General features: G+C 41.2%; 1 long non-coding RNA gene across 1 annotated transcript in view; it reads left to right on the plus strand.

Moving 5' to 3' along the window:
* The window catches only part of LOC138683503 (uncharacterized), a 92055-nt gene extending 86997 nt beyond the window's left edge, over positions 1-5058 (plus strand). Inside the window, exons 2-3 of the long non-coding RNA XR_011323011.1 lie at positions 2601-2875; positions 4780-5058. This is a non-coding gene — a long non-coding RNA (uncharacterized lncRNA). The remainder of the gene's footprint in view (positions 1-2600; positions 2876-4779) is intronic.
* The last annotated feature ends 8539 nt before the right edge of the window (positions 5059-13597 follow it).

Genomic DNA, 13597 nt, shown 5'->3' on the forward strand with positions numbered 1-13597 from the left:
CAGGAGAAGGAAAATTTTACTGTATTGCTGTACTAATGAACTTTTGCTTGCTTGAAAACTTCAAAATTTTGGTATGTACTAATTAGATAAGAAAAACCTTGAGCTTTGTCAATGGTATGCGCTGGAGGCACCAACAGATGGGGCCTAGGGCCTGATGTGCCTTAGGCCCTGATGATAAGCTTTGAGTTCTGCTGAGTTTTTGTAATTAAAGCTTGCCAAGGCCAGTTAACTAGGAGAAAGAGATGACCCACACTGCGTGTGACCAAAGGGTGGACACTATGTAAATGATAATATGAATATGTATGACTGGAATAATATAAATTTTTGCTTGCCATAGGTAATGGTGTGCACGATAGGTGGAGTGATCCCTCATGCACCCAGCACTGCAATAAAGAATGCTTGCTTTCTAAAACTCCAAAATTGAGTCATAGAGATTTTCTTTGACCAGCTTTTTTGGTAACACAGCAGAGAAAGGAAATTGAAAGACAGTGAAAATATTCAGCTATGAAAATAATGCATAAATCCTAGTCTGTATGTTGCCTCAAGCCTTCAAAAGACTGATTAACAAATAAGAAGGCGGTAATAACGTAAAGAAAAAAAAAACAAACTAAAACATGAGAAGTGTGATGTGCTTGCTATTCAAGGACTGTTTAGATTAGGTGTACTCAAGATAAAGCTTATCTAGTTTAAGATTCTGCTTACAATAGAGGATGCTTAAGGAGTGTTTGGATAATAGTCAAGGCACCAGATAAGGGACATTTCAGAGTCACAGACTTGCTAATTAAGAACATACATCCTCCTGCCCCATTGAGAAACAAGGGGTTGGCAAGAGAAACAAAGACCCTGGTGTCCTCAGATGATGCATGACCATAAAAAGACAAAAGGAGTAGGGGTATTCTTCCCCAAACGACCACTGAAGACCACCGAAGACCACCGAAGACCACTAGAGACCCCTGCAAAGGTGTAGAAGACTCTGGGATGATTGCTCAAGAGAACAACGCATCATGCTCACTCAACATAATGAATATGCAATAGTTAGGCGGAACATATGTATTAGATTGGCGTGGTGTTTTGTCTGTAGTGTATAAGTATGGACTGAAAACCTCAGTAGGTGTGCTCAATTTGTGGAAATCTTCCACCTTGCACCCTGTGCAGAAAAAAACAATGTCTCCTCTAAACATACTTTGTGTGTTTCGGGAGTTACTTTCTGATCAGGTAACATGTATACAAGAAACAAAATCCTTTATTTTCCCACAGAGATCTTACAAGTACTGCACTTTAACATTTCCACGGTGACAACTGTAACACCTTTCTTTGTGCTGCAGCAGCCATATTGTGTCAAACTAAAACAGAGTATTGCATTCTTTTCCTTGCTATTGTTGCCAAAAAACTCGGAATAAAGAACTTATCAACACCAATTTAGTGTAGATAAGCAGACACTTCTTTATTGACGGCCGGGTGCGCAGGTGAGTCCTCTCACAAACCACGCACACCTGAACACCAAAATCATACACCTTATATTGAACTTATTCATACATATTCATTAGATTTCCAGGAAATGTTATGCATATTCATTAGATTTCTGGGAAGTTCTTAGCATATGTAAATGTCCTTTACACAGGCGCATTGAAGGTCTCTGGTGGTCTTCTAGAGTCCTCTGGTGGTCTTTCATAGTCTTCCTCACTTGTCCGCTTCTTGACCTTCTTTAGGTGATTCTGCGCAGTTTGGCCCTTGGCAAGTAACTAACTGTTTCTTGGCAGATAACTACAAGTTGCTTCATTTGACTCTTCTCAGTTCCCATTAATTTTGAAATTCTGACATCTTATGCATTCTTCTAGGTTATAATATACTCCTACAAATAAACACTATATCCAAATTATCTTAAATCTTAAGCTTGTTATCTAAGTTCTGAATGTTCCTACTAGATGATTTTAACCAATTCCTCCGGTCCTGGTACAGGGCTATACAGAAGATCTCACAGCAGCTGTTGGTTGTTGGTTAAATGTGTAAAATGCAATAGATATATAATTTTTGCTAAAATATTTCTTATAATTCTATATTCCTATTAAAATTGAATATGATTAATTCTAACTAATAACAAATCAATAACAAATCAGTAACACTATCATCATCCCAATTTCTGATCTCCACTGGAAATGAACTTGAGTCACTGCAGAGAAAATTGCACGCTGATTTGCAACTGAAATCAGTAGAGAATCTGCTTTCACACACAGGGGCACAGCTTCTGAATTATTGCATGTGGCATTGTGACAGGTGTGGGAGCAGCTCGGAAGACCTGGCATTTGTTTTCAAGAGTGACGGTTAGAATTTGTTGTGCTGCATGTTTGCCAAGCCTTTGAAGAACTAGTTTCACAAGGTCAGGTTAGAGGATGGCCTTGTGTAGGCCTGGGAAGATGTGGCTGAAGACAGTCACGAGTATGTCTATGGAATGTTTTTATCTTTAACTGTTCTGAGGACTGGCAAACATCCCAGCTGGGCCAGATATGCCCTCCTGTGTTAGTAGTATTGGCTGTATGCCGTTAGTTCTTTCTAGACCTTTGTTGAAACATATATAAGTTTGATCTTTTAGTGAAATAAAGGGAATCTTGCACAGAGAGCTTGAGAGCTTGATTGAGTCGCCGCAGATGGTGAGCCTGACGTGATCAAGAGAAGAAGATGACATGATCAAGAGAAGACGGCAACATGATGGAGAGAAGAAGCCGGCACGATTAAGAGAAGAAAAACGACGTGATTGAGAGAAGAAGAAAAGAGGTGATTCCCCTTCACTGCTGAGACCACGCAATCTAACGGGGAGAGTTCTGAAGAAGTGGCCATGACTCCGAGAAAATAGGTAACAGCAACCCCTGTGGAACGGGTGAGTTGCGAGATTGCGGTAGCATGGAGCAATCAGTTTCTCAGGAGCATAAGCTCTACTTAAACACTTTGCAGCAGATTTTACAGGCTTCTGGGTATAAAATAACAGAGGGACAATTTGCTTCGCTTTTAATATGGGTAAAGGATAATTGTAACTGGTTTCCCACAAAGGGAACTTTTTGATAGCAAGGGTTGGGAAAGAGTTGGGGAGCATTTACAAACGTGAAAAACTTTGGCCTTTGGTGTATCAGAAAATTTAATTATGACATGGAGATTTATTTATGCTGCGCTGGTGCATTTACAGCCGACAGAAATCATACCAATACAACCTGATATTGCTTTTGAGGAGACAGTCTGTAAGCAGGCCTCTAATGAGCAGGATTCTGATTCTGATAATAATTGTTTTGTATCAGGCAGGGTGGACTCTGAAAAAGAGCTGGATTTATATCCCTCATTACTTCCACCACCGCCTGCACTAACACCATTAATGCACACGTCCTGCCGGCAGGCAGACAGGCAGGCAGCGGGTGGGCAGCACGGGCTCCGCAGGGTTGCCGACCCTCACCATCGCATACAGGTCCCCGCCGCCTCGCCGCTGCCTCCTGCCGCTTTCGCACCCGCTTTGCCGCCACAGCCTGCTGCGGCCGCCGCACCTTCCCCACCGCTGCCTCCCGCAGCCTCTGCACCTGCCACGGCTGCTGCCGTGCTGCTGCCGTCTCCCACCCACCCACCCCAATTGCCTAGTACTCCCTCTCCAGGGTTTGCAGAACTTAACACGGAACCTGGCTTTGCTGCACTGCCTGTATCTCCTTCTCCTACTAATCCCTCTAACTCTATGCCTCTGTCTAATACTGTGGCTCCTGTTTTACAGCGGTGTGGAGAAAAAACTATAACGCCTTCAGCTCCGCCTTTAAGAGACTTTGATGCTAAATGTGACGATTCACTTAATGATTTGGGAAAAAATACAATAGCTTGATGCAACGCTGTCGAGAAAAAGCTCTACAGCAAGGAGATACCATGTTCACTTTTCCTGTTATATACAAACCCCATAATCCACCACAGCATGACGGTTTACCTTATGAAATGATAAAAGAATTACGGAAATCAATTCGTGAAAATGGGTTACATAATTCATTTACAACGGGACTAGTGGAAGCAATTGGAGGCACTTATACTATGACTCCTTGGGACTGGAAATTGCTTATGAAAACGGTGTTGACTTCTGCTCAGTATTCTGTATGGCAATTAGATTTGTCAGTGGAACAAATTATGGAGAACTTGTCATCAGGGATACTTGTAGATCAAAACATGTTACAAGGAACAGGCCCTTACATTACACCTCAGGCACAAGCAGCTTTGCCAAAGCAAGTTTTCGATCAAGCCACTCATATTGCAATCATGGCTTTACGACATGTACCCAAAACTGGGCAAAGTACCACTTCATTTGCCTCTATACGACAGGGCTCTCAGGAACCCTATGTATCTTTTATTGATCGCCTTCAAGCTGTGATAACCCAGCAGGTAGAAAATCCGGAATCTGCAAAAGTATTATTATTTCAATTGGCTTATGAGAATGCAAATACAGACTGTCAGGCTGCACTGAAATCAGTTAGAGGAAGAGCTACTGACGTTGGGCAATATATTAAGATATGTCAAAACGTAGGGACAGAGACTCATAGAGTTAACATGTTAGCTGCTGCACTGTCACAGCAACTAAATGTTAATCAAATTACTGTGAAATGCTTTGACTGTGGAAAATTGGGACATATGGCTAAGCAATGTCCTAAATGACAGAAATCCAATCGTGATAAACCTGTAAATCACTTGTGCCCTCATTGTAGTAAAGGATATCATTGGGCGAATCAACACAAATCGAAATTTGACAAGGAAGGTAATCTCTTCCAGGGAAACTACAGGAGGGGCGCGAGACCCAGTGCCCCGCAAACCAACAGGGTCTGGAATTCAGTGGAGGCACCACTAACCGATTGGACTGCTACACAAACAGGCAGCCCGCAAGAACCATCTATGACCTCCAGCCCACAACTACAGGGAGTGCCGGGCTGGATTTGGCAACAGCAGCCAACCTCTCAATAAAAGAACAGAGGATTTATATTGTGGGGACTGCAATATTTGGACCTTTGCCTGATGGCATGTTAGGATTAAGAATTGGATGATCTAGTGCTACGACACAGGGAATAATTGTATACCCTGGAGTTATTGATTCAGATTATCACAGGGAAATTAAAATCATGCTAGCTTCCATGCAAATTCCATGTACAATTCCAGCAAACACAAAAATAGCTCAATTAATATTGCTTCCTTGTTGGGTACCTCAAAAAGTGCAAAATAATCGAGGCGACGGTAGCTTTGATAGCACCGGGAGTCCTTTTGTATTGTGGTCACAGGAAATAACACAGGAACAGCCGATTTTAAAATTGCAAATTGAGGGTAGATGGTTTTCAGGAATGCTAGATACCGGAGCAGACGTTTCTATTAATATCAAAAAAGGACTGGCCAACTTTGTGGCCATTGCAAATAGCTCTTTCTACAATTGTTGGTATAGGAGGCACTCGACAGCCCATGCAAAGTGCCAAACTTTTGTCAGTAAAGGGGCCTGAGAAGCATGAAGCATGGATTCAGCCTTATGTACTTGACTCATCTGTAAATTTGTGGGGCAGAGATTTATTGACACAATGGCACATTACCCTAACCACGGTCAATTCAAATTTATCCTAAGGGTCACTGATGTAAAACCCCTGCTCAAACTTATGTGGCTGACCTCTGCGCCTGTTTGGGTCGATCAGTGGCCGTTAAAAGGGGACAAATTGATACAAGCACATAAATTAATTCCAGAGCAGTTGCAGCAAGGACACATTGTCACTTCAACTAGTCCATGGAATACACCGATTTTTGTTATTCCAAAAAAGTCAGGAAAATGGAGATTATTACAGGATTTACAAGCGATAAATGCAGTGTTACAACCTATGGGGATTACCCAGCCAGGAACGCCAAATCCTGCAATGATCCCTAAAGAGTGGGAATTACAAGTAATTGATTTAAAAGACTGCTTCTTCAAGATTCCTTTACATCCTGATGATTGTGCACATTTTGCCTTTTCAGTGCCTAGTGTAAATAACGCCGAGCCTATGCAGCGTTATCAGTGGACAGTGCTACCTCAGGGCATGATGAATAGTCCTACTATATGTCAGATAGTAGTTGCTGCGGCTATTCAACCGAGCCGAGATGCATTTCCAAATGCTATAATATATCATCATATGGATGATATTTTAATTGCAACAGAAACAACACAGTATTTGGAAAGTGTTGTGCAACATCTTGTAAATTCTTTGCACACCTTTGGACTTCAAATTGCTACAGAAAAAATTCAAAAGATGCCGCCCTGGAAATATTTAGGGTGGATTCTTACAGAAAGAACAGTACAGCCTCAATCATTAAAGTAGCAGACAGATATACGAACTCTGAACGATGCTCAAAAATTATTAGGAACAATAAACTGGGTACAACCCATGTTAGGTATAACCACAGAGGAGTTAAGTAATCTCTTTAACGTTCTGAGAGGTGATCCTGATTTAACATCACCACGGATCTTAACTCCAGCTGCCAAGGAAGAGTTAAATCTAGTTTCACAAAAGATATCTACATTACAAGCCTATAGAAGGGACTTAACTTTACCTGTTGATGTATATGTCATACAAGGTCCAAAACAACCTTTTGCTATTATAGGGCAACATGATAAAGTCGCTCAGAAAATTTTATATTTGGAATGGGTGTTTCTCTCTCACACTTTCAAGAAAACTATTACACAGCCTTTAGAAATGATTGTGACTGTGGTACAAAAAGCACGGTCACGCACTCAGTGTCTCATTGGTTTTGATCCCGATACATTGTATCTTCCTTTTTCAAAACAAGATTTTGATTACCTTTTTGTTCAATCACAATCACTGCAAATCGCATTGGCCGACTTCACGAACAAAATTTCGTTCTCACCGCCTAAATGTAAGTTACTGCAAAACCTTCACACATTAAACATCAAACCATACATGATAGTATCAGATACTCCTGTTGTTAATGCTCGTACAGTTTTTGTAGATGGCTCTGGAAAAACTGGACAAGGTGTAGTTGCCTGGCTAGATAATGGACTATGGCACACATCTGTTGTTCTGTTACAAGGTTCCATGCAGCGTGTGGAATTACAGGCTGTTTTACATGCTTTAGCTTTATTTCCATCAGAACCACTCAATATTATTTCTGATTCAGAATATGTTGTACGTGTTGTACAGCGATTACCAGGATCTTACTTAAAGGAGATAAGTGATGAAGACTTATTCAACAAATTTTTGGAATTGCAAACTCTTTTAAATAAAAGAGCTTATCCTTTGTTTATTTGTCACATTAGGTCGCACGCTGTGCTGCCAGGACCTTTGACTAAAGGCAATGCCGTGGCTGACTCTTTTACTGTTGGCACGGTGCAATTCCACTCTGCTGTGGCCTCTCATTCCTTTTTTCACCAAAATGCTGCAGCATTGCAAAAGATGTTCAATTTGACAAAAGCACAGGCTAAAGATATAATTTGTTCTTGTCCAGATTGTCAAAGAGTTGCTTCTGATGCAGTGAGCATTGGAGTTAACCCACGTGGTTTACACTCTAATGCCATTTGGCAAAGTGATGTTACACGTGTATCTGCCTTTGGCTCCTTGAAATTTGTGCGTGTTTCTATTGATACCTTTTCCTCTTATATTTGTGCTACTGCTCATTCTGGAGAAAGGGCACGTGATGTACAACGACATTGGTCACGATGCTTTGCAATTATGGGGGTTCCTCAAACCATTAAAACTGACAACGGTCCAGGGTATGTAGCTAAATCTACTCAATTATTTTTGCAACAGTGGCAGGTATCCCATGTGACAGGAATTCCACATTCACCTACTGGACAAGCAATAATTGAGTGTGCGCATCATGCTTTAAAGTCCATGTTGCATAAACAAAAAAGGGGGAATATGCCACCACAAGAACAGCTAGATAATGCTATGTTTACATCGAATTTTTTTAAATCGCTCACCAGACTTAATGGCCAGCACAGCAATAGATCAGCATTTTAAAACTCCTGATTCTATTTCACACAGACCTAAAGTACTGTATAAAGATCCTTTTAGTGGACCTGGTTGGAATGGACCTGTGGAACTAATCACATGGGGGCGAGGGTATGCTTGTGTTCTTCTTCCCACAGGAACCAAGTGGATTCCAGCTAAACACGTGAAGCCATATCATGAGCTGGCGAAACCACTCGGACAACCCAATCCCGCAGATGAAGGCTCTGAATTTGAAGGAGGAGAGACAAACGAGGAGGAAGCAGCACATCAAGAATGAAAAAGCTATCACATAGGGACATTTGAAGAGAATGCAACAACAAGCTAGTGTGATGATGCAACGTGTATCCTACTCCAAAGAATACCTTTTTTAGCATACCTGGCAATAGTGGCCAGCAACAGTATTGTAAGAATTCTGATCTTTTTTCTTTGCGGGGTCACTGTGGCTCAGGTGCAGCATTTTTATTGGGCCCACTGAAGGTGTTGCACCTAAGCCACGGTGACTATATAAAAAAACATTCCTTGTATAAGTTTGAACCTGACACAGAATCACAAAGATTCAGTGATGATATGTACTTCACATCCTTATGTTTTTGTAGGAGCTCAGTTTCTAGAAATTGCTTTATGTAACCATGCTTTTGAAACTAATCTGAGTTAACCTTGGTATTTTAGCTATTTACTCATAAGAATATATCTGAACTAAGTCTTACAGTAATCATGCCAATATGATATCATGCTGAATTCTGGATCCCTGTAAATATGACCAAATCATGGGAAGGGGAATCAGGATTAAGGCAATTATCAAGGCTTTTAAAGCAGACAATTAGTCACCCCAAACGATTTATAGGATGGCTAATTGCCTTTATAATATCAGCTATCATTATTGCAGCTACTGCTGCCGTTGCTACCACGGCGCTTGTGAAATCTGTTCAGACTGCTCACACAGTAGCTAATGTATTAAAAATTTAACGGCTGAAATTAATACCCAGGTACAAATTGATCAACAATACTAGCACGATTGGACGCTTTGGAAGCAGTGGTAATTTGGCTTGGAGTGTGTTGGGTTTGTGTGTCAAGGTTTTGGTAGCAGGGGGTTACAGGGGTGGCTTCTGTGGGGGCTGCTGGAGGTTTTCCCCTGTGTCTGACGGAGCCAATGCCAGCCGGATCTAAGATGGACCTGCCGCCAGACAAAGCTGAGCCAATCAGTGATAGTAGTACCGCCTCTGTGCAAAAAAAACCAAAACCAAAACCAAAAAAATCAAACCAAACCAAACAAAAAACAAAACAAAAAAAACAGCTGGAGAGGGGGAAGAGAAATGCGGTAGAGGGACACACAGAAACGGTAGCTGAAGAGAAGAGTGAGAACATGTAAGAGAAACAACCCTGCAGACACCAAGGTCAGTGAAGAAGGAGGGGGAGGAGATGCTCCAGGCGCCGGAGCAGAGATTCCCCTGCAGCCCATGGGGAAGACCATGGTGAGGCAGGCTGTCCACCTGCAGCCCATGGAGGACCCCATGCTGGAGCAGGGAGATGCCCGAAGGAGGCTGTGACCCCATGGGAAGCCCACGCTGGAGCAGGTTCCTGTCAGGACCGGCGGATCTTTGGAGAGAGGAGCCCACGCTGGAGCAGGTTTTCTGGCAGGACTTGTGACCCCGTGGGGGACCCACGCTGGAGCAGTCTGCTCCTGAAGGACTGCACGCTGTGGAAAGGACCCAAGCTGGAGCAGTTTGTGAAGAACTGCAGCCCGTGGGAAGGACCCACGTTGGAGAAGTTTGTGGAGGACTGTCTCCCGTGGGTGGGACCCCACTCTGGAGCAGGGGAAGAGTGTGATGAGTCCTCCCCCTGAGGAGGATGAAGCGGCAGAAAATAACGTGTGATGAACTGACCGTAACCCCCATTCCCCATCCCCCTGCACCGCTGTGGGGGGGTAGGCAGAGAATCCGGGAGTGAAGTTGTGCCTGGGAAGAAGGGAGGAGTGGAGGGAAGGTGTTTTGAGATTTGGGTTTATTTCTCATTACCTTACTCTGGTTGATTTGTAATAAATTGAGTTAATTTTCCCCAAGCTGAGTCTGTTTTGCCCGTGACAGTATTTGGTGAGTGATCTCTCCTGTCCTTATCCCGACCCACAAGGTCTTTGTTATATTTTGTCTCCCCTGTCCAGCTGAGGAGGGGGAGTGATAGAACGGCTTTGGTGGGCACCTGGCATCCAGCCAGGGTCAACCCCACCACATGCTGCATGTTTGCCAAGCCTTTGAAGAACTAGTTTCACAAGGTCAGGTTAGAGGATGGCCTTGTGTAAGCCTGGGAAGATGTGGCTGAAGACAGTCACGAGTATGTCTATGGAATGTTTTTATCTTTAACTGTTCTGAGGACTGGCAAACATCCCAGCTGGGCCAGATATGCCCTCCTGTGTTAGTAGTATTGGCTGTATGCCGTTAGTTCTTTCTAGACCTTTGTTGAAACATATATAAGTTTGATCTTTTAGTGAAATAAAGGGGATCTTGCACAGAGAGCTTGAGCGCTTGATTGAGTCGCCGCAACAGGTATGCTGTTATGATTTTCTTTTGAAAAAAAAGAATGGGTTTACTTGCAGGAAATGTTGGGTAGGGTTTCCTTTCCCTTGTCAAACCGTTGAAAATACTTAGTAGTTAGTCGTCCTCTCTTCTTATGTATTGGATATGTCTGATTCTATCAAGATAAAACACAACACACAACCACCTCATAGGAAATAATTCTCTGCAAAATGGCTTCATTCTATGAAATGAGTCACTGCTTCCCAGGTTAAGCTGCAGAGCAAGAGTTAGGGAAAAAAATACACTCGCTAAGTATTTGCAAAAATTACTTCATGCCCCTGTCAAATTTGATGAGCATGTGTTGAAGATAACTATAAAAATGAGGAGAAAAATACAAATTGAGCCATTATCTCACTTTTGTATTGTAAGCAACCATTCACACATAATCATTTACAGTAATGTGTATGTAAACATCATCACAAAGCTTTTGAAGCTTTGTAGCAAAGGTAGGTTTTCCCTTCATCACTTTAAATTTGAAGTCCATTCAAATTTGTTAAACATATGGCTTTGTTAAAGAATATCAATAAAGGCTACCTGCTCCTTTGTTATCAGAGCCTTAAACTAGTGAAGAAAATGAATTCTGCTCTGTAGTGTTGACGCTAATCAGCATCTTCAAATTAAAAAGGCTAGAAGTGACCCTTGCCAACATTTGAAATATTGAATACCCCCTCAGGATGGTGGAAATGAGAAGTGTCAGCATAATCAGTCAGAAAAGACTGTAATGGCACTCTTAGACTTGTCATATGATCCTGTTAACTTTATATGTTTGACACAGCTGAACATCATGTTGCCTCTTTGAAGATTTTGAGAACTGCTGTATCTCCAAGTTGGCAGAGTCTTGCTTGAATGTGGATGGAGCAAGCCTTCATATTTGATGGGAGAGATAATCAAGGATACACTCTGTTATCATAGCAAGAAAGAACTCAAAAAGAGCATGTGGAACTTAAAGTCTTTTTATCTATTCAGACAGACTTTGTCACCTTTGAAAAATTCAGCTCTTTTCAGAAGTCACAGAGAAGACTCTCTGCATAGTGTTGTCCTTTTGATATAATAAAGCAAAACTCAAAGTATAATTTTGAAGATGTTACCACTGAATTAATACCTTGATTTGAGTGGAATTTTGAAACCACTTTAGTAACTGATTTAAGTTGATGTTGCTGTGAAGAGTCCTTTAGGGAGATTTAGCCATTATCGTGCTCAAAGCCTTTGTATTCTTCCAGTTGAAGAAGTAGCCATTAGAAAAATAAAATCTGCAGAAAGGAGTGGTGTAAGCAGAACAGTTTGAAAAAGGCCAAAATGAGACTGTTCATGAGTCACAGGGAGGTGGTTATAAGTCCCAGGCAGTAACGCATTCCTTGGTACAAAGAGAAACATTCACTGGTACATAACAAAGTCAGTTGTGGTGATTTTGCATTTGGATGGAGTATCTGAAATCAGACCTTGGAGCTAGACAGGCATAAATTAAATTTCTATTGTGAATGCAGTACATCAGAGTTCCTTTCCAGACCAAGTATATAGATCTACCTACAAAAACTGAGTACAGAAGACGTGGCCCCATCCAAATATGGTTTCAGAATATGGGCAGGCATACTCCAACCAAGGACTTTGGGGGTACTCCCACATCCACTGATTCAGATGTGACACACAGGAGGCCAGAATAACCATCAAATATTACCCACTTACTATTGTATCGAAATAAAAATGTTCATCAAAAAAGCCAGAAAGACATCCAGTCTTCATTTTGAGAAGAGTGGATATTCCACATCTTCCTTAGGTAGTTTCTTCCACTTGCTAAACATTTTGAGTTAGAACTTCCAACCCCCAGGTTTGTACAACACCAGAATATTTATTTCATATGAAAACTTTGCTTCTAGCAATAATACAGATCAGTTTTGTAGATTTAGGGAGCTAAAGATTTTGTGGTGACCGTGGAATTAGAAACTCTAAGTTTATCCAACTTCAGCTTATATTGCCTGGACAAGGTTCATTAAATACAATATTAAGTATCTATGAAAGTCTTTACACAAATATTAACTCATTAGCTAACAACAAATAAATATATGAAAATTGTCATGGTGGGGAGAAAGATGACATGGCAATGGCCACTGTTTCTGCTTTGCAATATACAATGCTAATAAAATGAGACAGAAAGAACAACTGCATATTAAATTGGTTTGACAAAATTGACAAAACATGTTAGAAAAACATTAGTAGAAGTGGCTAGAACTATTCCAGGTAAAATGTCAATATTTTAAACCAAAAAAGATTAGGTTAAAAAAAACCTCCAAAGCAAGGCTGCATTTTAGTTCAGCTTGGTCTGTGTTTACGAGCATGCAATTATGTTTGTGCCATTTCTCAGCACTCTCACTTGTGCATGCATAAGATAATGTGCACACACACAAGATATTACCTAAATAATGCAATTTGCACAGTTGAATGGTCCCTGCACAAAGAAATAGAAGACCTTACCTGATATATGCCTGTTTCTTTATTTTGCATGGTACAAAAGAAACTCATTCTACCCTTCCAAGCCCCAATTCCTTTCCTCTTAGGGACCCCTTTCTGAATGGTTCTATTATTTCTGCTCTGAGGATGGTAATACAGGGATTGCAGTCACCAGTTCTCAACAGGCTTCCTGTCAAAGGACTCACAAAAGTCAGATTCAACCTTATTTTCTGTCAGAAAGCATTCAGTATTATGAAATGTGCTTGTACAAAAAGTGCATGGTTTGCCAGAATTCAAGTCACAGTTGATTTTTACCATATCAATGGACTCACTCCTCTCCCCCAAAGGGTGTTTTAAATGAGAAGAAAGAAGTTTGAAGTTGTGGGGAATGGACACATAGTCACAGGTTTGGGGTGGGGGTTTTTTCTGTATTTTGAACAGACATCAATCCTCTCTACATGCAGTGCATTATTTTGAATAAAAATATTGTGGGATAGTATAGTTCTTCATGTATCAAAAGCTTTATAGGACTGTACTGGTTACTAATTTTTTTTTTCTTTTTAGAATTACAGAGCAAAGAGATTTTTTTTAAAATCA

Source organism: Haliaeetus albicilla, chromosome W (genome assembly GCF_947461875.1).
Source record: "Haliaeetus albicilla chromosome W, bHalAlb1.1, whole genome shotgun sequence".
Taxonomy (NCBI): Eukaryota; Metazoa; Chordata; class Aves; order Accipitriformes; family Accipitridae; genus Haliaeetus; species Haliaeetus albicilla.